The sequence below is a fragment of the Cervus elaphus genome, chromosome 19 (genome assembly GCF_910594005.1).
Source record: "Cervus elaphus chromosome 19, mCerEla1.1, whole genome shotgun sequence".
Taxonomy (NCBI): domain Eukaryota; kingdom Metazoa; phylum Chordata; class Mammalia; order Artiodactyla; family Cervidae; genus Cervus; species Cervus elaphus.
Window position 1 is genome coordinate 90,950,442 of NC_057833.1, and position 25,315 is coordinate 90,975,756.

Genomic DNA, 25,315 nt, shown 5'->3' on the forward strand with positions numbered 1-25,315 from the left:
CTTTCTTGTTCTCCATCTGAAAATGGCTCTCTGTTGTTTGAGAACAGCTCTTAAGCACATAGGAGGAGCCCCACCTCAGGCTTTTTATGTTGATGTCATGTTCACTCATCAAATGTTTACTGAACACAGTCTGGGCCAGGCACCGAGATAGGCCCTACAGCCTCTGCCCTCGTAGAAACAGCAGTCTAGACCAAAGGTTGGCAAACTCTGTCTGTAAAGGGACAGATACTAAGTATTTATCTGGGTTATGGTCTCTGTCTTGACTACCTAATTCTGCTCTTGTAGCACAAAAGCTGTTGTAGACAGTATGTAAGTGAATGAGCTTGTCTGTGTTCCAGTGAACTTTATTTGTGGACACTCACATTTTGATTTCTTACTGTCACATGTCACAAACTATTATTCTTTTCATTTTTTGAAAAAATTATGTGTTTATTTGATTGCACAGGATCTTAATTGCTGCATGCAGGCTTTTCATTGAGGCATGTGGGATCTGGGTCCCTGACCAGGGCTTGAACTTGGGCCCCTGGCATTGGGAGTGCAGAGTCTTAGCCACTGGACCACCAGGGAAGTCCCTATTCTTTCGATTTTTTAAAAAAACTATTGAGAAATGTAAAAACCATTCTTAGTTCACAGGTAGTATACAAATAGGCAGTTGACCAGATATGGCCTTCCAGCTGACTTTGTTGATCCCTGGTCTAGAATTAGCTCTTCTTCTGCTGCTGCTGCTTCTTTTTTTTTTTTTTAAACAAATCTCTAGTAAAGAATCCATATAAGTATCTGAATTTAGTTATAAAGCTCTGTATGAATTTCTTCTCACAGGGAACTACCTTAATGATTATTTATATTATTCAAGTTCAGTGTTTAAAGATAATTAACTTCATCCAGGCCTTTACTTAATAAACAAGTCTCCCATCAGTTATTGGGAGACTTTCCAATAACTTTCCAATAATAATTTTCTGATATTTGCGAAAATATCATTTCTGCAAATTGAGATGATTTTTCCATATACACATACATGTACACATAATATACAAGTGTGTTCACAACTGTATTACTTTTGAGGACTGTTGTGGTCAGTGTGCAGGTTGGTAAAGAATTTCCAGACATGAGGCAGAATGGAAGGAGAATAAAGTTTATTCGAGTGGAAGTCACTCTCTCAAGGGAGAGCCAAGCCCTTTCATAGGGTAGCAGCCAATTTTCATAGTCTCAAGACAGAGAAAATTCCTACTGGAATGGTGACATTAGGTAATTGGTTAGGATGCTATAGGGTGGATAATAGGGAGGTATTTTACCTAATATGAGGTCAGCGAACTGGCCAGTTTAGATCTGGAGGCTTGTGGCAACAATTACTATGGGGGTTTGGTCAGTTCCAGAGATTTTTATCCTGTGACCTTGGTACAGGGCTTCACACCTGTGACCCTTGGTATAGGGTTCCATATTCCACTAATGCTATGAAAACCATGAATCACCAGTATGTAAAATAATAGCTAATATCTACTGGGCACTTGACTATACATCAGACTCTTTTCTCAGCCCCTTGCTGTTTATTTTAATTAATCCTTCCCAGAACTCTATGAAGTTGAAAATATCATCATCATCTTCATTTTTTGGCTATGAAGACCAACACTCAGAATGACTCACCCAAGGTGATGTAGTTCATAGGAAGCAGAGTCTATATTCTTCAGAATTCTGACTCCAGCATCAGGGATCCTAGTGATAAATTACAACTTCTTGGGTACTAAAATATATGCATGAAAGGAGTTAAACTTTGTCTTTAAGTTTTATATAAGAAAATAGAAGTGGTGAATAAAGATTAAAAATTATTTTTTTCTGAGAAGCAAGCAGATGATTACAAAAGGAAACATTTAGGAAGCAAGTATTCTAATAGTTTTTCACTGATTTAATTTTAATTTGTTTCTGTCCATGAGCGAAGATAATTAACTGACTCTCAGTATGCTGAGAACTTCCCCTTTCCTAAATTATCACTGAGAATCAGGGCGGGGTTGGATTTACAATAGTATGGTGCATCATGTCTGCCTCAAATATCATAGTATGGACACTTTATATTTGTATATACATTTATAAAATACTCTCTTGTTTGTGATACTCTAGGTGGAAGCACTGTGTAACCTGCAAATCATATTCCAAAGTGATCATTGCTAGTCATTCCAGTGGCCCATTCCACTATAGATACAGCCTTAGTCCTACTTTCATTGCTCCTGAAGCTGGATCAGTAGAAAAGGTTAGGTCTCAAGAGAACAAAACCTGTGAAAGATTCCTAGTGGACCATTGACCATTTCCCTCATTTACTTTTGGACCAGCTTTATGTTGAACCAGGAGGAAAAAGACTATAAAATCTATTCTTGTCCTGGGAAGTTTCTGAGAAGTAGGGCGGGACACATTATATTTTCCCATTCAAGTACTGGCCTTAGAGGAAGAGAGGTGAGAAAGAGCAGGAAGTATTCTGGAAATCAAATATTTACCTTGACACTGACTCATTTATCTAATCTTACGGGCAAAGACCAGGAATTCCAAAGGTACCCTAACTTGTACCCCTCTGGGGTGAGTCTCTGGCACTGCAGTCATTTGGTGGTAGCATTGCAATGCTTTCAGCCAGCTCATGGTGCATGCCAATAACAGGTGATTTGAGACAAGGAAAGATCTTTTTACATTTTTATTGCACAGTGATTGTTTCTTAATTAATAATTCTCTAAGTTTTTCTGTGGTCTAGCTTATTGCTAAATAAAAAGGGCCAGCAGGTGACAGGGTCTTTCTGAAAACAAACTTTAATTTGCTTTATATATAATTTATAAGTAAATGGACCATAAAGTTCTATATCTGGTGACTTCAGATTATGGATATTTTGTCTTGTAGCAATACAGAATATAGCTACTTTTTCTTTCTGAGTCCTCATCTTTTAAAGACCTCAAGATGTTGGAAGAGGGATTGCCTTTTAAAAATATATTTGACTACCCCAAGTCTTAGTTTTGGCATATGGAATCTAGTTTCCTGATCAGGGATTGAACCCAGGCCCCCTGCACTGGGAGTGGGGAAGTCCTGGGAATGACTTTTTATTTTGAGTTTCTTCACCCTCTCTCTCTCCTCACCCTTCGTGAGTCTGGGCCACTTTGGAGTAAACATTTGCCCATTTGTTCATAATTCCTGTAATTACAGCTTCATGACTGAGAATGGAAGTAACCACCAAGTGAAGAGAAAAAAATAATGTTTCTTTCTCTCATGATCATAGCAATTTGATTTGAGTATCCCTTCCTCAGGGATATCCGAGAAAGTTAACAGTAGTAGGTAGTAGAGCTTGTGCCTAGTCACTGTTGGTTCGTGTATGTTCTGTGGGAGAATGGGGATGGTAGGGGCTATAAGGCTGATGGTGAACTTTACCCCTTGTCTAAAGGGCATGATTGTCATTGGCCTAGTTCAGTGTTACCATGTGAAAATGTGGGCTAACTATTGCCAGTTGTTCTGATCTGAAAAGAGAAAATAGAAATCTGAATTTTATGCTGATCTTCTCATTTTTATATATTTGCTCCAAAATTTAACAAACACTCAGTGAGCCACAGAGGACACATGTCCAGGCAGGATTTGGCCCATGGTACCCTCTGGCAGCCAGGAGGGGCCTCTCAGTTTGGTGAAAATGAGATGAGTGCACCAGGGCATGGAGGCCATAGAAAGCAAGACCTGGCTTGAGTTTCACTGTCTTCCCTCTTTTTTGTTTGGCTGACAAGGTTGTGTTGTAATTTTTCTGCTCATCTGAAGGAAAACCTTGTGCTTCCAGATTTCCAGAATCCAGATTTCCCTCCTGGAGGAGAAGAGAGTGGGGATGTTGAACTCAGCTGGGGACTTCAGGAGCTGAGTGCAACCGAACAGAGGTGGGGCAAGGCTGGTTACACCACAGGATTTGAAACCAGGCTGCCTTCTGAGAACTGAGACGCAAATGCATCTCTGCAGGATCTGGGCAGGCGGACAAAACATGGCACAAAACAGAGCTGCCAGGCCCAAGGAGGGAGCAAGGCTTGAAAGGGTGGCTGAGAGATGGCCAGGGAGCTGAAGAACAGCTCAAGGGCTTGGCTTAGCTGTGGGTGAGGAGGGAGTTGTTAAGCCAGTCAACCTGGCCTGGATGGTTGTTGATCATTGACCCAGAGAAGTAATCTAGGCTGAATTTCATGAAGGTCTTGTATCTTCTCATCTCCGTCTACACCACTTGGGTGATAACTCCGTGTTCTCCAAGAGCAGGAACATGTGTGTATGTGATAGTTGCTCAGTTGTGTCCGACTCTTTCAGACCCCATGAACTGTAGCCCACCAGGCTTCTCTGTTCATGGGATTCTCCAGGCAAAGTACTGGAGTGGGTTGCCGTTTCCTTCTCCAGGGGATCTTCCCAACTCAGGGATTGAACCCGCATCTCCTGAATTAGCAGGCAGATTTTGTACCCGCTGTGCCACCTGGGAAGCCTGAAAAAAAAGAGATGCATTTCCCAAATGCTTGTACTTGGGGAAGATGTCTTTTGGCTTCATCCCACCTTTCTAGAGGCTTGGTATGAAATTATGCCTCCTTGGGTATATGCAACCTCAACGAAATAGAGAGATTATGGTTCCCTTTATTTTCCCCACAACACAACCTCTTGTAAACACAGCCAGTCTAAAGGGGAAGCTTGTTTCCATTAAATATTTAATCTTTCTAGATACTGTTCCAGGAATGAAAATTGCTAAAATATTCAAACTACCTCTGCTTATAAATACTTTGCTTTGGTTTCATCTGGAAATGGAATTATGGTGGTGTTAAAATCACATGAACTGAATAGTTGCTTGTTCCCAAGAACTGTGTTCAACCTGTTGCCATAACCCTGTGGCTAGGTAGATCATTCCCTTTGTACAAATGAGACAACTGAGGCACAGAGAACTTAAGTGGCTTTCCCCAAACACTCAAAACACTCCCTCCTTAAGAATTTAAAGCAGAATCAAATCCAGATTTGTTTATATGAAAGTTATACTCTTGGCCTTCTTGTCTACTAGATGGGCCAGCTCGCGGGTTAACTCCCAGTATGAATTGCATTTTGGGCTTTGGTCAGAATAGCAGAGGTCTCCAGGGGTTGGTGGGAGAAGTGGATAATGTTTCAGCAACGTTAGTCATTTGTTAGATGAAAAAATTCAGAAATTCTTCATTTTGATTCTATCCAGATTACTGAGCCCTACTCTAAAACTTTGGAATAAGTGTCTCTGGAGATGAGATCCAGGAATCTGCGTTTACTATAAGCTCCACTGGTTGTTCCTGTGACTGCTGATGAGAACCACCGTGTTGAATTGCTGGGTAGCACTTAATGTTTACTGCAGGGATCTTCAAGCTCCAGTAGGATTCAGATAGGCATTTCTGTTCACCATTACTGGCAGAATATTGAATATTTGAATTTTTGTCATGTTTTTCTCTTTAAGTGGCTAACATGAATATTTGACTTCCAATATGAGGGTATGTATATCCTACTGGAGGAAAAATTTTAGGAGAATTGTAAAGCTGATGTTGGCCCCTATCCCCAAATATACTCTTCCTTTCCCTCTGCTTCCCCCAAATGCTAACTGTTCTCTCTTGTGGACAATCCAAGGCCTAGGTGATAAGAACAAAACTGTCTAAACTTGTTTTAGTTTTCTGTTTTAGTTCTCTTGTAACAGAATACCACACATTCAGTAGTTTAAACAACACAAATTTATTATCTTATAGTTCTGTAGGTCAGAAGTCCAATATGGGTCTCATTGGGCTAAAATCAAAGAGTCATCAGGAGACACTGTGTTCCTCTATGGAGGCCCTAGAGAAAGATCCTTTCCATGGCTCGTTCAGAGTATTGGCGGAATTCAGTTTCTTGAGGTGGTGAGCCTGAGAGCCCCGTTTTTCTACAGGATGTAAACTGAAGGCCATTCCCAGCTTCTGGAAGTCACCCGCATTCCTCAGCTGTGATCTGTTTCCTCCATTTTCAAAGCTGGCAGCTGCCCTTCTCACTCATTGAAGTTGTTCCACTTCTTCCTATTTCTTCTCTCAGCCCAGCAGGGGAAAGTTCTTTGCTCTTAATGGTTCAGGTGATTAGATTGGCCCTATCTACATAATCCAAGATATTCAACTCTTTCCCAAAACCCATGCATATCCTTAGTCACTTCTGCTAAGTCACATGTTGCCATGTAGGATAAGAAGTTCACAGGTTCTGGGGATTAGGACGTGGGCCTCTTTGCGTGTGTGCTCAGTCGCTCAGTTGTGTCTGACTCTTTGCCATCCTATGGACCATAGCCCACCAGGCTCCTTTGTCCATGGTATTCTCCAGACAAGAATACTGGAGTGGGTTGCCATGCCCTCCTCCAAGGGGTCTCCCCAACCCAGACTCGAACCTGAGTGTCTTATGTCTCTTGCATTGGCAGGTGGGTTCTTTACCACTAATGATGGGCCTCTTTGGGGGAGTATTATTCTGCCTGTCACAGACATATTGTCTGCCTTTGTTTGACAAATAAGACAGTAGGAGTTGTCATTGACACTGGGACTTCAGGCATTAATGTTGATGCATAGGAGAAAATGGGACAACAGGATCGTTTTCTCAGTTGAAATAATCTCATGGTCAATTTCTAAAGCATGTAATTTGAGAAAGGATGTTTCAGGACTTTTGTCCAATCAAGCAGAGCTGCAGCATCACTTATCTCTGTGTGTTACAAAGTGGGTAATGCCCAGAGTGCCTGCTTTTCTGGTCATTTAGAGTCAGAAAAAAATGGTATTGATGTGAAATAGGCACATTCAGCCAGGATATTGGCTTTCATTTGGCCACTGATGCCACTCACTCTCAGGCTTCTGCAGTTTTGATTGTATCCTTCTGATTTCCTAGTCTGCCCTTCTAGCTTTTTGCCCGTTTATCTGTAACAGTACATATTTATGGCAAATTCTGATACCTACTCATTCTAATTAACACTTTCCAAGGTGCTGAAAAGTATATCTACTCATTTTTCCCAGTGGCTGAATTCAAATGATAAAAAGAATCCATGTTATCTCCCAGTCTTTCAAAGGCTCTTTTTGAGTTCTTCTCTGGATGTCTTCCTTCATAAGTTCATGTTCAACACTGAAGAAGCCCGTCATATCTTGGACATAGTCAGTACCCAAAACTACTTATGGATTTGAAGAAGTAAAACTTAAAACAATAGCAATTGTATTGTCTGTGCACCCCAATTCTGCAAGATGTGTGTACTTATTGTTTCCTTACAATGTTGTTAACAAAGAGAACATTGCTAAGAATGTCAAGAGTAGGTGAGGAAAACTGGGATTGTTGGAGATGAAGTTTCCAATTCTCCTTTACTGAATATATTAAATTATATTCAGTCAGTACCTGGAAGTATATTGGGAGTAAGGGAATAGACTAAAAAGGGAGTCTGTTTTTGAATATTCAGTGATGTATAGTATGTGTGCAGAAAAATATACATATGGTAAATGTGTAACGATGAACTTTTACAAAATGATACTCCCATGAAGTCAGCATCTATATCAAGAAACCAGAATTGTTATCAGCCCCCCAGAAACCCTCCCGCTTCCTTTTAGTGGTTACTACTGTCAAGGGTAATCACTACCCTGATGCTTTAGAAGTTTGAGAAATGGACTATTTTTAAAATAGAGAAAAATTCTTATAATTATGGTGAAAATACTTCTTTTGAACAAATTCCCAAGCAAAGGTATGTGGGTTTGTTGTTGTTGTTTAGTTGCTAAGTTGTGTCTGACTTTTTGCAACCCCATATACTGTAGCCTGCCATGCTCCTCTGTCCATGGAATTCTCCAGGCAAGAATACTGGAGTGGGTTACCATTCCCTTTGCTAGAGGATCTTCCCAACCCAGGGATCAAACGCGGCCTCCTGCCTTGGAGGCAGGTTCTTTATCTCTGAGCCACCGGAAGCCCCATGTGGGTTTACAGAGATTTAAAAAATCTCTCCTGCCCTGAATGTGCATTTAAGTACAAAATGGTAAATTCTTTTCTAAATATTCTTGCTTTATTTGATAGTTTGAGTTAAAAAGCAACTTTGAGTCAGATTATTTCTCAATATTTATTGAATATTTTAAGGGTTCAAACAACCCGTTTGCCTCAAATACTCCCAAGTTGTTAAAACTGTATCAGGCACTTGACCCTGATTGATGACTTGGCACCACATCTGTTTCTAAATATTTTTTTATTGAGATAAAATTAGTATATTTTATATTTTCTCTGGAACTTTGGTTGAGGTTCATAGTAGTGTACTCAAAAAAAAAAAAAAACCTGTTGTCAGCAAGGGTGGCAGTCCCCATACCACATATTTTAACTGTCTACCACAACACTTTCTTAGCTGAGTGTAAAGTGAAATTGCTTGTAGCAAAATGAAATGGATAATATGTTAGAAAAATTGGATTCAGGGCTGTAGTTCTCTTATTCCCTATTCATTCTCTGTATTCAAGGATGTCAAAACATTATTTCTAAATGTAAAACATTGGGAACAACCTTGCCTAACCAACATGAGTGCTTAAGTAAATCGTGGTATAGTCATAATGTGGACCGTTATGAAACCGTAAAGGCATGTTTCAAAAAAATGCTTAACTATATGGAAAACTTCTTAATAGAATTAACTATGTACTGAAAAATACCAGCTTTGTAAAAAAAAAAAAAAGGTGCATCCTTGCACATGTGTGTAGGCGAAAGACTCGAAATTCATAACCCGTTGGCTCAAGTTGTTTCTAAATAGTGTGCTTGAGTGCAACTTAAATTTTTTTATTTTACAAATATTTTCATTTTATAGATTTTTCAAAAATCAGAAAATAACTACACAGAATCCTTTTTTTTTTTTTTTAAGATGTGTTGGGCAGATAATGACTTCTACTGAGAAGCAAAGTCTTTGGGGGAAATAAGACATGGCAAATAAATGGCCTAGTCAAGAGGTGGACAGAATTCCGCACCACAGCCACAGGGTCACAAGCATCTATTCATGAATAATCATCCTTGAAATAATGGAATTTTCAGTGCAAGAAACTTTAATGTTCACTTCATCCAATTTTCTATGTAAGAAACCCCAAAACAACAACATCTGCCCAAAATGTACTTGTGAGTCTAAGTTGGAGCAGACCCAGTGAAGAGACCCCCAGTGTTCCAGAGACAGCCCAGGTTGGTTGTGGAGCACTTGGCTAGGATATGTTTCCTTATGTTGATGTGGAATTTGTTTCTTGGTATTTCTGCTTGATGGATCTAGTTCTAGCATCTTGTGGCCATACAGAGCAAGAGAAAGCCTTTCTTCATTACAGGTGCCTTTCAAATATTTAAATATATTTATGTGTATTTTTAGCAATCATTGAAGTGTAAGTTAGGTATAATAGGCTGTGCCCATTTAAAGTGTACTTTTTTTCTTTTTGGATGTACTGGATCTTCATTGCTGCAAGCAGACTTTCTCTAGTTGCAGTGAGAGCGGCTGTCTACTCTCTAGGTGTTGTGTGGACTTCTCACTGCTGTGGCTTCTCTTGTTGTGGCTCACAGGCTCTAGAGTACACTGGTTTCCGTACCTGTGGCATAGGAGCTCATCTGCCCTGCTCTGTGGCATGTGGAATCTTCCCAGACTAGGGATTAAACACATGTCCCCCACACTAGGGTCCCAGGTGGCGCAATGGTAAAGAATCTACTGCCAATTCAGGAGACACAAGGGGCTCAGGTTTGATCCCTGGGTTGGGAAGATCCCCTGGAGAAGGAAATGGCAACCCACTCCAGTATTCCTTCCTGGAAAATTCCATGGATGGAGGAGCCTGATGGGCTACAGTCCATGGGATTGCAGAGAGCTGGACACGACTGAGCATGGAAGCACCTACCACCCTCCCAACCCCCTCACTAGCATGTGGGTCCCCAACCCCTGGGCCCCCAGGGAAGTCCTTGGTGTGTTGTGACAGAGTATACACCCTTAAAATCACAGCACAATCACAATGCAGAACATTTTCATCACTCCTTAAAGTTTCCTCATGTCCCTTTGCAGTCCATCCCTCCTTCAGACCCTGTTCTAGGCAACCATAGATCTACCTGGTAACCATCGATTAGTTTGCATTTTATAAAATTTCATATAAATGGAATCATACAGTAGGTACTTTCTTTTTTTTTAAAACTGGCTTGTAGCATAACTTTTTCTTTCACTTTGTGAAGCAGTTTTGCTCCATTCTTCACTTTTATGGAGCCATCATAAAAGGTGTTTCAGACTTTGTCTTCAGAGGACTAACCATTTAGTGAAAATGTATTATAGACTTTATGAGTAAACCTTCGCTCACTTAAAAAGTAGAGTTGAATTATAATCCTTGAGGGTAGTTTCCAGCTTTAACACTGTTTCATTCTATGTAATGTTTCTATTTACTGCTCAAAGCTAATGCTGTACATTTGATTGAAATTAGTCCAGTGACAATTTTTTTTTTTAAAACTCAGTAGGCCGTAGGGTTTTGTTGTTTCAATTTTTAAAGTTTAACACAGTTTCCTTGTCATTTTATGAATCTCAATGTATACATAATTACTTAATGATTTTTCACATGGGGAAGGAAAGCTACAGTGGCAAAGGAACATTTATAAAATTCATATAAGACCTCTTGGGGCAGGCAGTCCCATGTTGTAGGAACTTCTTCCTTCTACCTGTTTTAGTAGAATCTAAAAGGTGAGTATCCTGACATATATATGTACTTAAATATGTATATGGTGAATATCGTGGTATATTTTAAGCTGTACAGTCATAATCAAACAGATAAGATGATGACATTCACATTTTTGCCTTTTTTTTTTATAGTTCCAAACCACACCCAGTGCAAATTGGCCTTACTACTTGAGACCAATCATTTTTTGAGATTGAAATCTATAGTAGTAGGCAGAACACTTTAGTGTGGAGTTAGTTGCTTGTTTTCTTTGGTCAGATACTGACTTTGACAGAAGATTATTTGAAAATAGACAGTTTAAAGTGACTGAATTTTGAATCTTCTGAATTGTTCTCTTGGATGTCCAAATCTCAGGTGATCACACCAACAGAAACAGGTATGCAAAAATTTCCCTTATGTTGATAGGAGAATACAGCCTCAGATTCTAGAGCTGCTTTTTTAAAATGTGATTGTTAAATTGAGATAAACCTCCTCATGTTTGTTGTTGTTTTTAGTGCATTCTTGCTTTGGGAGTCTAGGTAACTCTGCATAATCAATGCACAGTGACCATGATGTGAGGGTCACATAATTTTTAATTCTCTTAATCTTTCTGTCTTAAAAATTATTTCTTTCTTAAGTGATACTTGCTGGGTAAGAAAGGACTGTTTAGATTTATTCAGGATTTGATAAAAAATTAAATTCATAATTTTTGTTTTGGCATTAAGTTTCCCTTTAGAAAGATATATGCAATTTTAGAAAAATGCTAAAATGACTGAATATTCTCTTTTTGTGTCATCTAGAATGTATATGTATTATTGCTTCGAAGCCTGATTCTTTCATTCTGATGAAACAGCACTTGTAGTCTATAGTTTAGTCATGTAGAAGCGAGACTCCTCTTTTTTTCCTAAAGAATTTCTATAGATATATAAAACAAGTATCAATAGAGGATATTGTAGGTGCTAGGGCTATGACATGATTATATACACCCACCTGGAGTCTGAGGAAGACATCTTATTTGAAATAAATTCTTTCCCATTATTTTTGCTCACCTATATTTTGAAGTCTTGGAGATAGTGCTTCTGCTTCAAAGCTTGTTTTCACTGTTTCACTGAATTTGAGAAGAGACTGTAGGTTTTCAGAAAGGGCTTCCTATAAACTGTGTACAAATTCTAAAAAACAGGTTGCCTTTCATAGTGAGCCTTTTTAATGGTTTCTGAAATTGGCTAAAGAATCTACATATCTTTACCCCACATAGTCTTGGTGTCTGTAGCTGCCTTAGTTTAGCTCTTTTTCTCAGTAAAGCAGAAAATGTACAGTTCCCAGCTCTGTAACACTGAGACGCTCTTGAATGATACATGTCGAGGAAACCTAGATACTGGTATCACTGGCAATTTGCATCGGTCTTATTGCCAGAGAATGAAAGACTCTTGAGTTTTCTTGAGAGAGACCAGCTTTTAAAAAGTTAAGTGTGTTTCCTTTGTGCAGTGACCTGAGGTCTCACACTGAAGTAGAAAGTTAAGACTTATCTGTTCCGCTCTGTGAAGCAGTCAACTGTTGATTCAGAGTCATCATAGAGTAGGGTGACTCTGGCTCTTATTAGAGAGACAAACACATCATGACCAATTAACTCTGGAGACTGAGTGCCATGGACAAATTCCACATAATTCTTAAAAAAAAAAAAAAAAGAGGCACCAACTCTTGAAGGCTTTCTCAGGAGCCAGAATTGAATTCTCTTTCCTGTATTATGCCGAGTCCAACAAAGGCTGTGCCCTCCTGCCAGTCCTTTCATAATGAACAAGCCAAGTGTTCAATTGTGTTCTTGTGGAGGAGGGGGATAACATTCCTTTATGATCCCCAGTTTAGATCAGCTTACCACCCAAAGCATGATATTTGATTACCCTTATTATGTTACTTTGCGTAGCTACAAATATTGCTAATGGTGTGGCCTTATCTAGCCATTTAAAAGTCCGTGTTCATGCTGCTTTACTGGTCAATGCTATAAAAGCCCCTATTGCTAAGGACCCTAGTAATAAGTAATATGAACCAATGAAGAGGGAGCAGGACTTGGGTCAGGCATGCACTGAAGGCACATGCATCTTGAACTCCTGAATATATTCCACTGAGTTCCTGATGCCCGTTTTTTCTTCTAAGTACTGATTTTAATCTCTAATATTCAGTATGCCTGGGCCTGAATTGCTTTGAGAATGATAAAAGTTTGCTGGCCTTTTCTGATAACATTCTTCTTTAGCATTGAGGTTTCTATAGTTCCTTCTTTTTCATTCCTTCCAAAAGTTTCTGACTCAGTTCTCAGTCTTGCAGGATAGAAGACATGCTGTCATTAACCAGTAGGAGCAAATGGGGAGAATTATCCTTTTACCTATTCCAGTGGAGGTGAAAAGTTAAGTGGTTTTTCCTTGGAGTAGTGGCCTTTAGGCTTTCTTTCTATTTCTTTTTTCTTTACATTTTAATTTTATATGTACTATAATTGACTTACAATGTTGGGTTAGTTTCAGGTGAACATAGGCTTTTTTCATTGTTCTACTCCCATTAGTTAAAAAACAACTTTGTTTTATGTACACAACACTTTCAAGGTATACACTTTTAACTTACTAATATATTCAAGTGCTACTTAATGTATATGTGATATATACTAGAGTCCATGTAAAAATAAATTTGAAAGAATAAGGTAATTTTTTTAAGTGTATTGTTAATTAGAAGGATTTTATAATACCCTTAGCAGATATGATGCAAGAGGCAATATGGTTTATTTTATTTTTTAATTAGAGGAAAATTGCCTTACAATGTTGTATTGGTTTCTGTGGTACAACAGTGTAAATCAGTCATAACACTATATATATATATATATGTATCTCCCCTCCCCAGGAGCCTCCCTCCCCTCCCCCCACCCTCCATGGAACAGGAGCCTGGGCCCCAGGCACAATGAAAATAGTACCATCTTTGATACCAGCAGATGACCTAGGCTGTGTAGGTTTACCTTAGCTGTTTACCTGTTTTATTCTCATGTAAAATGAGAACAAAATAATACGAGGAAACATAATATTGGGTTGGCCAAAAACCTTTTTCCATAAGATATTGCAGAAAAATCTGAGCAAACTTTTTGGTCAGCCCAATACTATTATAGTGTGTGTGTGTTTATGTATGTGTATGTATTTATAATCATGATAATAATGTTTTCAGTTTTGTTTAACTCACTGGGTTGATGGGAGAGTTGAAGGTCATATGTGAAAGTGCTTTATGAGTTAGCGTGTTAAGACTTAATTCTCTTGCATATGGGACATGTTGGTCATTTTCTTTAGTCTTTGCTTTTAGGCCACTATGAAGAATCAGTTTCATGCTTATTTCTTCTCTCACAAAGTTGAGGTCATTATTATTAGCTAAGAATAAAATCTCTAGTAAATTTGCCTGGCATGCTTATACTAACTGAATAAACAGAGTTATAGGAAAAACCCATCACATTAAAACATACAAACAAAAAAACATGGAATCAGCCTATTAAAGTTATTTTAAGATACTAGAATTAAGTAAAAATTTCCAAGATTGCGGAAGTTGGGTAGGGTCAGACTAACTCTGTAAGCAGAATGATTAAATTACCCTGGGGCAGGTCCAGCATACCTTCCTGGGCCCAGCCTTATATGGAACAGTGGAAACGTGGACCTTGACACTTGTGTGAGTTATATGACTCTAGTGCTCACCCAGCTGAGTGGTGTTGGGCAAGTTTCTTAACCTTAAGAGAGCTTGAGTTTCTTTATCAGTAAAAATAGATGTGACCACTACTTTGGGAGGTTGTTTTAAGGATTAGAGATAATTTATATCAAGTGCCTGGCAGTAGATTCTCTTAGTGTGTGCATAGTATCAACTTAAAAAAAAAAATTACACTGTTCCATGTTTGTGCATTCCTGTGTCCACACAGATCTGCTGTTATAACCCCCATCCATCATTTAGCCTTTCGTTCCAGATGTTTTTTTATTTAAACTTAGAGGATGAAATGGTTGGAGGGCATCACTGACTCAGTGAACATGGGTTTGGGTAGACTCTGGCAGTGGTGATAGACAGGGAGGCCTGGCGTGCTGCGGTTCATGGGGTCACAAAGAGTCGGACACAACTGGGCGACTGAACGGAAGAATAAAATCCTGACACTCTTAAGCATTTCCTCTTATTTCCAAATGTAAATATTACCTTAGGGAAGTTGCTATATAATTTACTCTGAAAACAGGCTTTCTACTATATTTTCTTAAGACCGAATAAAGAGGATGATTAAGTAAGATGCTCTATGGAAAGCAGGACCACTGTAGACATATGGTTGTAGGATGTTCCCTAATGTAATATTATTCTGTTCAAATTTTCTTTAATATTTTTAATTATAAAATAAAGCATGCAGAAGAATAGAATAATATAATAAACGCTCATTTTCTCTACCCTGATTTAAGAAATGTCAGCAATTTGTATGTATCAGCTTTTTATTTTCTCTAAGAAATAAAACACTAATGATATGATTGAAGGCCCTCTCCCATTTAATCCCTTTCCTCATCTGAAATTGGCATGCGTTATTCTTTCTGTCCATCTTACTATTTTTCCATGAACACTTTTCATTAATAATATAAAGTACTTGAAACTTTTTACAAATATCTGCTATACAGCTTTCTCATTTAACATATGTGTTCATGATTTTTTTTCTTATTAATACAGATAACTACTTCATTTTAACTTGTGGAGTATTTCACTAAATGAATATTCTAAAATTATCTAGTCTTCTGATGATAGACATTCAGGTTTTTTCCAGTTTTTTGATACTATAAATAATGGTGTGCTTTTACCTATATTTTGACTTATTTATACAAGATTTCCTCTGGAAGTAGAGTTGTGGGTCATAGAATATGCATATCTTCACCTCTTTTAGATGTACTACTTTGGAGAGCAATATGGCAGCAAGAGTGACGATCTCTTATACTCTCTCCAGCATGCGGTATCTCCGTCAGTTTTATTTTTGGCAGCCTGATGGGTTGAGGATGTTAGGTCATTGTTTTCATTTGTCTTTTCTGTTTTATGTAGCTATTAAAAGAATGTTTAAAATCTATGCCATCACTCCATTAAATAATCATACATGTACATAGGTATGTATATATAAATGAGTATTTGTAAATTTAAATAGTTTAAAAGGGTATTGGATAGACTATTCAGAAGCACCTTACCTCAGTATTAATAGTGGGGCATTATTAGCCCTTTGAGCATGATTTGTCAGCCTCAGCACTGTGGAAATTTTGGACTGGATAACTCTTTGTTACAAGGGGATCTTCTGTTCATGGTATGGTATTTAGCAACATCTCTGGTCTCAACACACTAGATGCCTATAACACCTCTTCACTCATGAGAGTCAGAAATGTCTCTAGACATTGCCAGATGTCCTCTGGAGAGCATAATCGTCTCCTGCTGAGGAACCACAGCCCAAGACTAAACTCTGTTTTGTCCTGCCTAACAGAGCTTAAACATAAGACCCCCAAAGAATTAAACCCTTCCCAAGGATTTTTCTGCATTTGAGAACAAAGATCAAGAGTGGTTATAGGGCTTTTTTTTTTTTTCTGCAGAAACAGAAAAAAACAAATCAAATGAGAGCTCAGTGGGTACTAAGTAGCCAAAACAATCTTGAAAAAGGAGGACAAGGTTGTAGGACTCACATTTCCCAATTTCAAAACTTACTACAAAACAATATTAATCAAAATGGTACTGTACTGGAATATAGACCAATGGGCCAGAATAGAGAGCCCAGGAATTCACCCTTGTGTATCTGGCCAAATGATTTTTGATAAGGGTCCCAAGACTATACAACGGGGAGAAGACAGTCTCTTTAATAACTGGTGTTAGGAAAACTGGATATCTACATGCAGAAAAAATGAAGTTGGACTCTCCTAATACAATATACAGAAATTAAAGTGCCTCAAAGACCTAAAAGTAATACCTAAAATTGCAAAACTCCTAGAAAAATACATAGAGGAAAAGCTTTAGGACACTACATTTGGTGATGATTTGTTGAATATGACAACAAAAGCAAAAGTAGACAGGTGGGACTACATCAAACTTGAAAACTTCTGTGTATCAAAGGAAACAGTCATTAGAAAAGGCAACTATGGAATGGAAGAAAATATTTGCAAATAATATAGCTGACACAAGTTTAATATCAGTTCCCTATAAAGCATACAGGGAACTTCTGCAAGGTACAGGCATACCTTGGAAATATTGTGGGTTTGGTTCCAGACCACCATGAGAATGCAAATATTGCAATAAAGTAAGTCATATGAATTTTTTCATTTCTTAGTACACGTAAAAGTTATGTTTATACTATACTATAGTTTATTAAGTGTGCATAGCATTATGCCCCAATGTATATAATTAATTTAAAAATACTCTATTGCTAAAAACTGCTAATCATCTGACAATGAAGGGTTGCCACAAATCTTCCATGTGTAAAAAAAAAAATGCAGATTCTATGAAGTGCAATAAAGCAAAGCACAATAAAATGAAGTATGCCTATAACCCTGTTAAAAATAAGCAAAGGACTTGCATTAACAGTTCTCCAAAGAATATACCCATGTGGCCAATAAGCATATAAAAAGATATTCAATATTACTATTCATAAGAGAAATGTAAATTAAACCCACAAAAGCACCTCACACTCATTAGAATGGCTAATATCAAAGGAACAAGTGTTGTCACGGGTGTGGTGAAATTGAAACCTTTGTGCACTGCTGGTGGGAATGTAAAATGATGAAGCTATTATGGAAAACAGTATGCTTCCTCAGAAAATAAAATTTAGAATTATCATATGATCCAGTAACCCAACTTCTGGGTATATATTGAAAAGAATTTAAAGCAATACCTCAAAGAGATATATTTGCACACCTATGTTCATCGCAGGACTTCCCTGATAGCTCAGTTGGTAAAGAATCCGCCTGCAATGCAGTAGACCCCAGTTGGATTCCTGGGTCAGGAAGATCCGCTGAAGAAGGGTTAGGCTACCCACTCCAATATTCTTGGGCTTCCCTTGTGGCTCAGCTAGTAAAGAATCGACCTGCAATGCGGGAAACCTGGGTTTGTTCCCTAGGTTGGAAAGATCCCCTGGAGAAGGGAAAGACTACCCTTTCCAGTATTCTGGCCTGGAGAATTCCATGGACTGTATAGTCTGTGGGGTCGCAAAGAGTGGGACATGACTGAGTGACTTTCACTTTCACTTTCATGTTCATTGCAACATTATTTACACTAGCCAAAAAATGGAAGCAACCTAAATGTCCATCAAGAGGTGAATGGATAAAGACTATGTGATATATATACAATGAAATAATATGCACCTTAAAAAAATAAGGAAGTCCTGTCACATGCTGCAACATGGGTGAACCTCAAGGACATTATGCTAGGTGAAATAACAAAAGGACAAATACTATATGACTCCATTCATATGAAGTATTTAAATTAATCAAAGCCATAGAAACAGGAAGTAGAAAGATAGTTGCCAAGGGCTTGGGCAAGGGGAGTGCTAGTATTTTATGAGTATAGAGTTTCACTTTTTCAGGATGAAAAATTTTAGAGATCAGTTGTACGACAATGTGAATATACTTAGCTTACTGAACTGTAAACTTAAAAGTAGTTAAAATGGAAGCTTTAATGTTCAGTCTTTTTAATCACAGTAAAAAGTTAAGAATAATTATAGGGATGCAAGAATATCAGTTACTCAACAAAGTAAATTTTACAGTGTCTCATCCAATCAAAATTTACCAGGCATGCAAAGAAGCAGGAAAATAATGACCCATAATGAGAGAAGAAATCTATCAAACAAAACTGACCTGGAAACTGAGACAGGTATTATGATTATCAGACAATGACAATAAAAGGATTGTTAGATTCCATATAGAGACAGAAAATTATAACATCTGATATGAACAATACAGTAGATTGGTTTAAGGGCAGATTAGACATTGTAGAAGAAAAGAATAGTGACTTTGAAGTCAGGGCATTAGAAACTATCCAGAATAAAATAGAGAAAAGAATTACAAAAAAAATTAAAATATCAGTGATCTGTGGGACAAATTCTAGTCACCTAATATATATTTAGAGTCCCTGAAAGATGAGGGAGAACAGGAAAAATATTTGAAGAAATCATGGTTAAAAAATTTCCAGATTTGATGAAAACTGTAATCCTACAGATCTAAGAAGCTCAATTAACCCCGGCAAAAGATGTATAAGGAAGATTACATCAAAGCACATTACAGTTCAATTGTTCAAAAGCAGTGATAACAATCTTAAAAGATGCCAAAGAACAAAGGCATATTACATATAGAGGAAGAAAGATAAAGATGATACAGATTTCTTGTTGAAAACAAAGTACACAAGACAGTTGAGGACCATCATTAAAGCACTGGGAGAAAAACCTTTGACCTATAAATTTTTTTTTTTTTTTGGTCACACTAAACAGTATGTGGGATCCTAGTTCTCCAGCAAGGGATTGAACCCACATCCCCTGCATTGAAAGCGTAGAGTCTTAACCACTGGACATCCAGGTAAGTCCCTAACCTACAATTCTATACTTAACAAAAATATATTTCAAAAACAAAGATGAATTAAGACTTTTCAAACATGTAAAAATTGAAAAAATTCATCACCAGCAGACCTGCACTACAAGAAATGTTACAGGAAGGCCATCAGGCAGAAAGAAAATGATACCACATGGCAATATAGAAATACAGATCTTTACAAAGGACTCAAGAGTACCAGAAATGGACCTATATAAGTAAACATAAGACCTGCTTAAAAAAAACTGCTTGGATGTGGTGGTTAGTATGTATACACTACATTCTAGCCTTACCATCTTTGTCTTTGAGGCTCATTTTGGAATGTAATGATATACTATCTTGTATTATATTTGATGTTAGGAACCTCTGTAGCAGAATTTTAATTCCCAAGCCTCACATTTTGTGGTGTAAGAAATATTTTTTATTTTTCTACACCGTCTCTGTCATCAGTACCCGTAAAAGGAAGACTCTTTTAGTTGTACAGGGTAAAATTCAGTCACTTAAAACTGAACTCAGTTGTCTTTCCTGGGTGGTATTTAGTTTTCAGTCAGGAGTTTAGTTCAGGGCTGTGTTTCTCTGTCACTGGCTTCTGCTGAGACTTCAGTTCCTGCTTAGGCCCTGGGTGTGGCTGTCCCTCTCTGCTGCCATCTGCAGAAGTGTCTGAATCTCCACTTCATCTGTAGTCCATGTGGTGTCCCTTCTTTAAGACCTTGAATCCCTTTCAAGTCCACCTGGTAGTAGTGAAATGATGGAGGTTATGGGAAGAGGGAATGTAAACGGTAAGTTACTATTTATCAACTTCACTCTGTTGCACCTGAGATAACATATTGCCTGTCCCCAATTCTCATTTCTCCCTGAAACACTTTCTGGATCGTTGGGGTACACATAAACCTCTCCCTCTTAATTCTTTGTGTCCAGACCACAACCATGCCATCTACCTAGTGACATCTCTCGGAACATCTTAAAAGTGATTTTAACATCATCTATAATGTTTTTAACACTTTTTCCTGATGAATGCTATTTATTACATGTGTAACACTAACATTGCGATTTAACTTTCTATTTGTGTTTTTTACATCCCCCTTGACTTGTGTGTAAGTTCCTGGAATGCCCAGATCAGAGATTTGATGTCTTGATGCTTTTCTTAGTGCTTAGCATTGGGCAAAGTGCATAGTTGGTCTCCAGTAATTATTGGCTGAATGAACAAATGAATGAATGTAAATTTTTTGAGTACAGAGAATTCGTCTAATATTTCTTTTACATCTCTTATGATGCTTAACATAGTATCGAATACTGAGTAATCCCAAATGATTTACTTAGTTTAATTGAACTGAAAGTCATTTTAACTTAATTTAAACAAATTTTTTTTTTAATTATTTATTTGGCTGCACCAGGTGTTAGTTGCAGCATGTGGGATCTAGTTCACTGACCAGGGATTGAACTCAGGTCCTCTGCATTGGGAGCATGGAGTAATGCTCTGCATTGGGAGCAACTGGACCACCAGGGAGATCCCTAAAACAATTTTTTTGGCTGCACCATGCAGCATGTGGGATCTTAGTTCCCCAACCAGGGATTGAACCTGGGCCCCCTGCATTGGAAGGGTAAAGTCTTAACCACTGGACCACCAGGGAAGTCCTTGAGAGTCATTTTATGTTAACTCTTTCTACATATATTTACAGTGCCTGAAGAAGTCTAGAGAAGCCAGGTCTTCTACAGACTGCTCATTGAAAATAATTTAAAGTATTAGTTAAAATCAGCTGGGAGAGTTTTATAGAATAGAGAAGGAAGGTAAAATGAGTGTGATTGTATACAAGGTGTGATCATTTCATCAATAAGAAATAAAACTAGGCCGGAAAAATAAAAAACCTAGCCAGTATTATTTGTGATGTAATTGCCATCACAAATAGTACTGGCTAGGTTTGTGATGGCAATTTCTCAAGAGGATATAGGACTTCCCTGGTGGCTCAGACGGTAAAGCGTCTTCCTACAATGTGGGAGACCTGGGTTCAATCCCTGGATCGGGACCATCTCCTGGAGAAGGAAATGGCAACCCATTCCAGTATTCTTGCCTGGAAAATCCCATGGATGGAGGAGCCTGGTAGGCTACAGTCCATGGGGTCACAAAGAGTCAGACAGGACTGAGTGACTTCACTTTTCAAGAGAATGTAAGCAGACAGATGAATCCAGTTCATTTCTGTGAGGCTAAAGGAGAAAAATTGCTGAGCAAATGATTCCCCTAGTTTTATTTTGGTAGGATTTTGATGATCTTCTACACTTACATTCATACAACAAATGTTCGTTGAACACCAACTATAGGTAAGCAGTGTGTTGGACAGTCAGTATTCAGCTGCGATCTGACAGAAGTTGTTTCTTACATCCCCAAATGCTTAGTCCTTGATGGAGTTATGGTGGACAGAAAATACAATGTGCGAAATGGCATTTACCAGAGTGTTGAATGACTTTCTTTGGCATCACTGAGCAAAACCTCTGCTCAGGGAGGAAGATTCCCCTGGGGTATGGTCTTTGACCTGGATCCGGAATGATTACTGGGAATGTGCACCCCACCAGTGGGGTCTGGTTTGCACCCCATATAGCAAGATTTTATGTTTCCTGGGACCATTGCTCTAACTGAGTCTTATACTTTTAAAATTACGGGTGCTAGATTTCTGGGCAGACCAATGAAATTTCATTGTTTTGGCTTAATTTTCATTTAGCTTTTGGGTGGTGGTGTTCAGTCGTGTCTGACTCTCGGCGACCCCATGGACTGCAGCACTCCAGGCTTCCCTGTCCTTTACTGTCTCCTGTAGTTAGCTCAAACTCATGTCCATTGAGTCGGTCATGCCAGTCATTTAGCTTAATGGTCATTTATTTATTTATTTTTTTTGCTTAATGGTCATTTAAAAAAGATATTTTCAGGGACTTTCCTGGAAGTCCATTGGTTAAGACTCCAATGCTCCCAATGCAGGCGTCTTGGGTTTGACCCCTGGTTGGGGAACGAAGATCCTGCATGCCATATGGTGCAAGGAAAAAAAAAAAAAAAAGATCTTTCAGTAGGTTAGTGATTTCTCAGTTAAAATTTTTTCTTAAACAGTCACATTTGGAGCTTATCCTCTTAACTATCTTGTCCTCTTTGTTACTTGCTGTTCCCCTGCTGTCTTGTAAGGAAGTTAGATCCATAGGTGGGAGTTGTGTTGGGTGATGGGTGAAAGGCTGTAAATGGTAGAAGCTGAGGAAAGAGTTGAACTGCTCCATGTAAGATAAATGATTAGGGTTAGAGACTAAGGACAGCAGACTGAAGCCCAGAGAGGGGACAGTTCAGGAGTTGTGGTAGAGAAGGAGGCTTTCTCCCAGAGGGGAGTTTTCAGGAGAGATGGGCTAATTAAGGAAAAATTAGCAGAGTTTTACCCAGTGGTGTGCAGTTTGATGCTTTTGAACTGTGTTGTTAGAGAAGACTTTTGAGAGTCCCTTGGACTGCAAGGAGATCAAACCAGTCTATCCTAAAGGAAATCAATCCTGCATATTCATTGGAAGGACTGGTGCTGAAGCTGAAGGTCCAATGGTTTGGCCACCTGATATGAAGAACTGACTTATTGGAAAGGACCCTGATGTTGGGAAAGATTGAAGGCAGGAGGAGAAGGGGATAACAGAGGATGAGACGGTTTGATGGCATCACTGCTTTGATGGACATGAGTTTGACCAAGCTCCAGGAGTTGGTGATGGACTGGGAAGCCTGGTGTGCTGCAGTCAGTGGAGTCTCAAAGAGTCAGACATGACTGAGCGACTGAACTGAACTGTGCAATGTAAATTTTCTTTTCTACCTCTCCATATTTATTTATTTTTCCTACCTCTCCATATTTATTTATTTTTCCTACCTCTCCATATTTCTTTTTTTCTTCCTACCTCTCCATATTTCTTTTTTTTTTTCCTCTCCATATTTCTTATTCAATGCATTGTTAGATTGGATCTACCTAACAGAAATATGTTGAAGCTGATGGGCATAGAGTAAGAGTCAAAGACTGGATGAGGAGAGTCAGGGAGAGCAGACGTGAACCTTCTGAGGTAGCCCTCACAAGGCAACAGATTGCTGGACTAAGGCAGTGGAGTGGAGAGGAATATTCCAGAATTTGGTTTTGGTGGTAAGTTACTGGTTTTGGAAGGGAGAGAGGAATAGAGTCAAGATGACTTTGAGGCTTACAGCTGGGGACAGTGCAGCTGTAGGAGATGTCCCAAGTGACTGGGACTGACTCTGGGAGGAAAGGTCACTATTTCTGGCTTGTAACGGGGAGGGTGGATGCCAGTGACTTTCTCCTTCTTTTTTAGTTTAGTTTAAATTTTGTTTTCTCTTTTGGCCCCAGGACTTGGCTCCATCATGTGGCCTATCTGATCTTAGTTTCCCGACCAGGAGAACCCACACACTTTGCGCTGGAAATGAAGAGTCTTAACCACTCGACCACCAGGATGTCCGATGCCTGTGCTTTTAAATGTATGACATAAATCTAAAAGAGGAAGCATCTCTCTTGCTTACTGATGATGCAAGGGTTCTTCTTGTTGTTCCTTTTCTCGTATATTCTCTGAGGTCCTGTTATAACTCAAGAGAGCGGAAAAGAATCTATGTGACAACTGGTGTTGGTCTTCTCAAGTGATACTGAGTAGGCCTTAGAGCTGACTTTGATTTAATTTAAGAAAACAAAGGGTATATTCTGAGGGTCGTAGAAAATATTATACCCTTACAAGTTAATTTTTTTTTCCTATTTTTTTTTTTGGCCACACCACAAGGCGTGCAGAATCTTAGTTCCCTGACCAGGAGTCAAATCTGTGCCCCCTGCCTTGAAAGCGTGGTGTCTTAACCGCTAGACTGCCAGGGAAGTTGCTACAACTTAATTTTTTTTTTTCAAATTCTTTTGTCCTTATTTGTTTTTGACTAATTAAACTATCAATACTTAACATCTTTTATAGTAATAGTGCACTTGTTAATTTCTAAAGCTATATAACTGATGGCATATAAACATTAATGCCTGTGTGTCTTAATTTTGACTGTATTTTTCTTTAATGGTTTTTTCCTTTGAGTTCTCTTTTGATGTACATCTTCTCATCCAGCATTGCTGATGACTTGTATGGAACTCTGAACACATTTTACTCCTCAGTCTGAGTGCCAGCTCTTTCTCTGTGGAGTAAGAAGTGTGGACTGGATTTTATCAGTGTTATAAATAATTAAAATTCATTGTGTCTAGATTTCTTTATGTCTAAGAATGAGGTGATCACTGTGAATCTACTTTGGAAAGTATAAAATGCTTGGCAAATATATAGTGCTGTTATTAATTTTTGTAGTGCCAAGATTCTGGTGAGAAAATTTCCTGAGCTGGTAGTGAGTACTGCTTTCTTCCAATCTCTGATAGCAAAGGGACTTCATAATTCTTGAGCAAATACCTAGTGGTACTGTGAGGGTACCCATCTCTTGTGAATAGGAAAAGACTTTAACTTGTTCTGTTTGGCTGTTAGAACCCTTCACTGGCAGCACACAGGCTGTTAAAAGAATGATAAAACTATAGATTTGTTTTCTAGTGGTACTTTTTAAGAAAATCATGTTACATTTTGATAGTTGAATTTTTGTCTTATGGTATCCTTTGCATTTGAAAATATTTTTCAGTACTAATGATTTTTATTCATAATTTGTAGAAACTTAGGGTTTTAGGTAAGACGTCTATGGATCCTTGAAAACACACACTTATAAATGATAATTCCTTCCTTGTTAATAAAGAAATGTCAGAGTTGGATTCTGCAGGTTGTAATGTAAAGGACCTCAGAGGGTCAATTCTGGAAAATACTAGTTTAATTTTTCTGCATAAAACATGCAGGCTTTAAAGTGTGTTCCGAGCACCAGCCGTGTGTGCTTTGGGGATTGAAGTTCAGATGCTGACACAGAAGCACCCTGGGGAGGACTCCACTGCTCACTTGGACACAAGTTGGACCGGAATTTCTGTGTTGCTGTGAATTATTTACATAGAGTTTCTTGGCTAGAATCAGGAGAAAAGGAATAATAAACTAGCAGCAGGTAAGGCCCAGTTTATTCCAGAGCACTGGGAAATGACTCATGGA

At 38.5% G+C, this 25,315-nt stretch overlaps 1 protein-coding gene across 4 annotated transcripts in view; it reads left to right on the top strand.

Annotated features, from left to right (window-relative positions):
- Positions 1 to 25,315, top strand: part of PLS1 (plastin 1) — a 118,873-nt gene that overhangs the window by 18,917 nt on the left and 74,641 nt on the right. The window contains exon 1 of one of the 4 annotated variants that reach the window (XM_043875492.1): positions 10,887 to 11,037. The exons of 1 other annotated variant lie outside the window; for it this stretch is intronic. The gene's annotated coding sequence lies outside the window, so the exon portion shown is untranslated. Of the gene's footprint in view, positions 1 to 10,886; positions 11,038 to 19,182; positions 19,208 to 23,677; positions 23,703 to 25,315 lie in introns of those variants that run through there. 2 more of the 4 variants (XM_043875495.1, XM_043875494.1) reach the window with 2 other exon arrangements.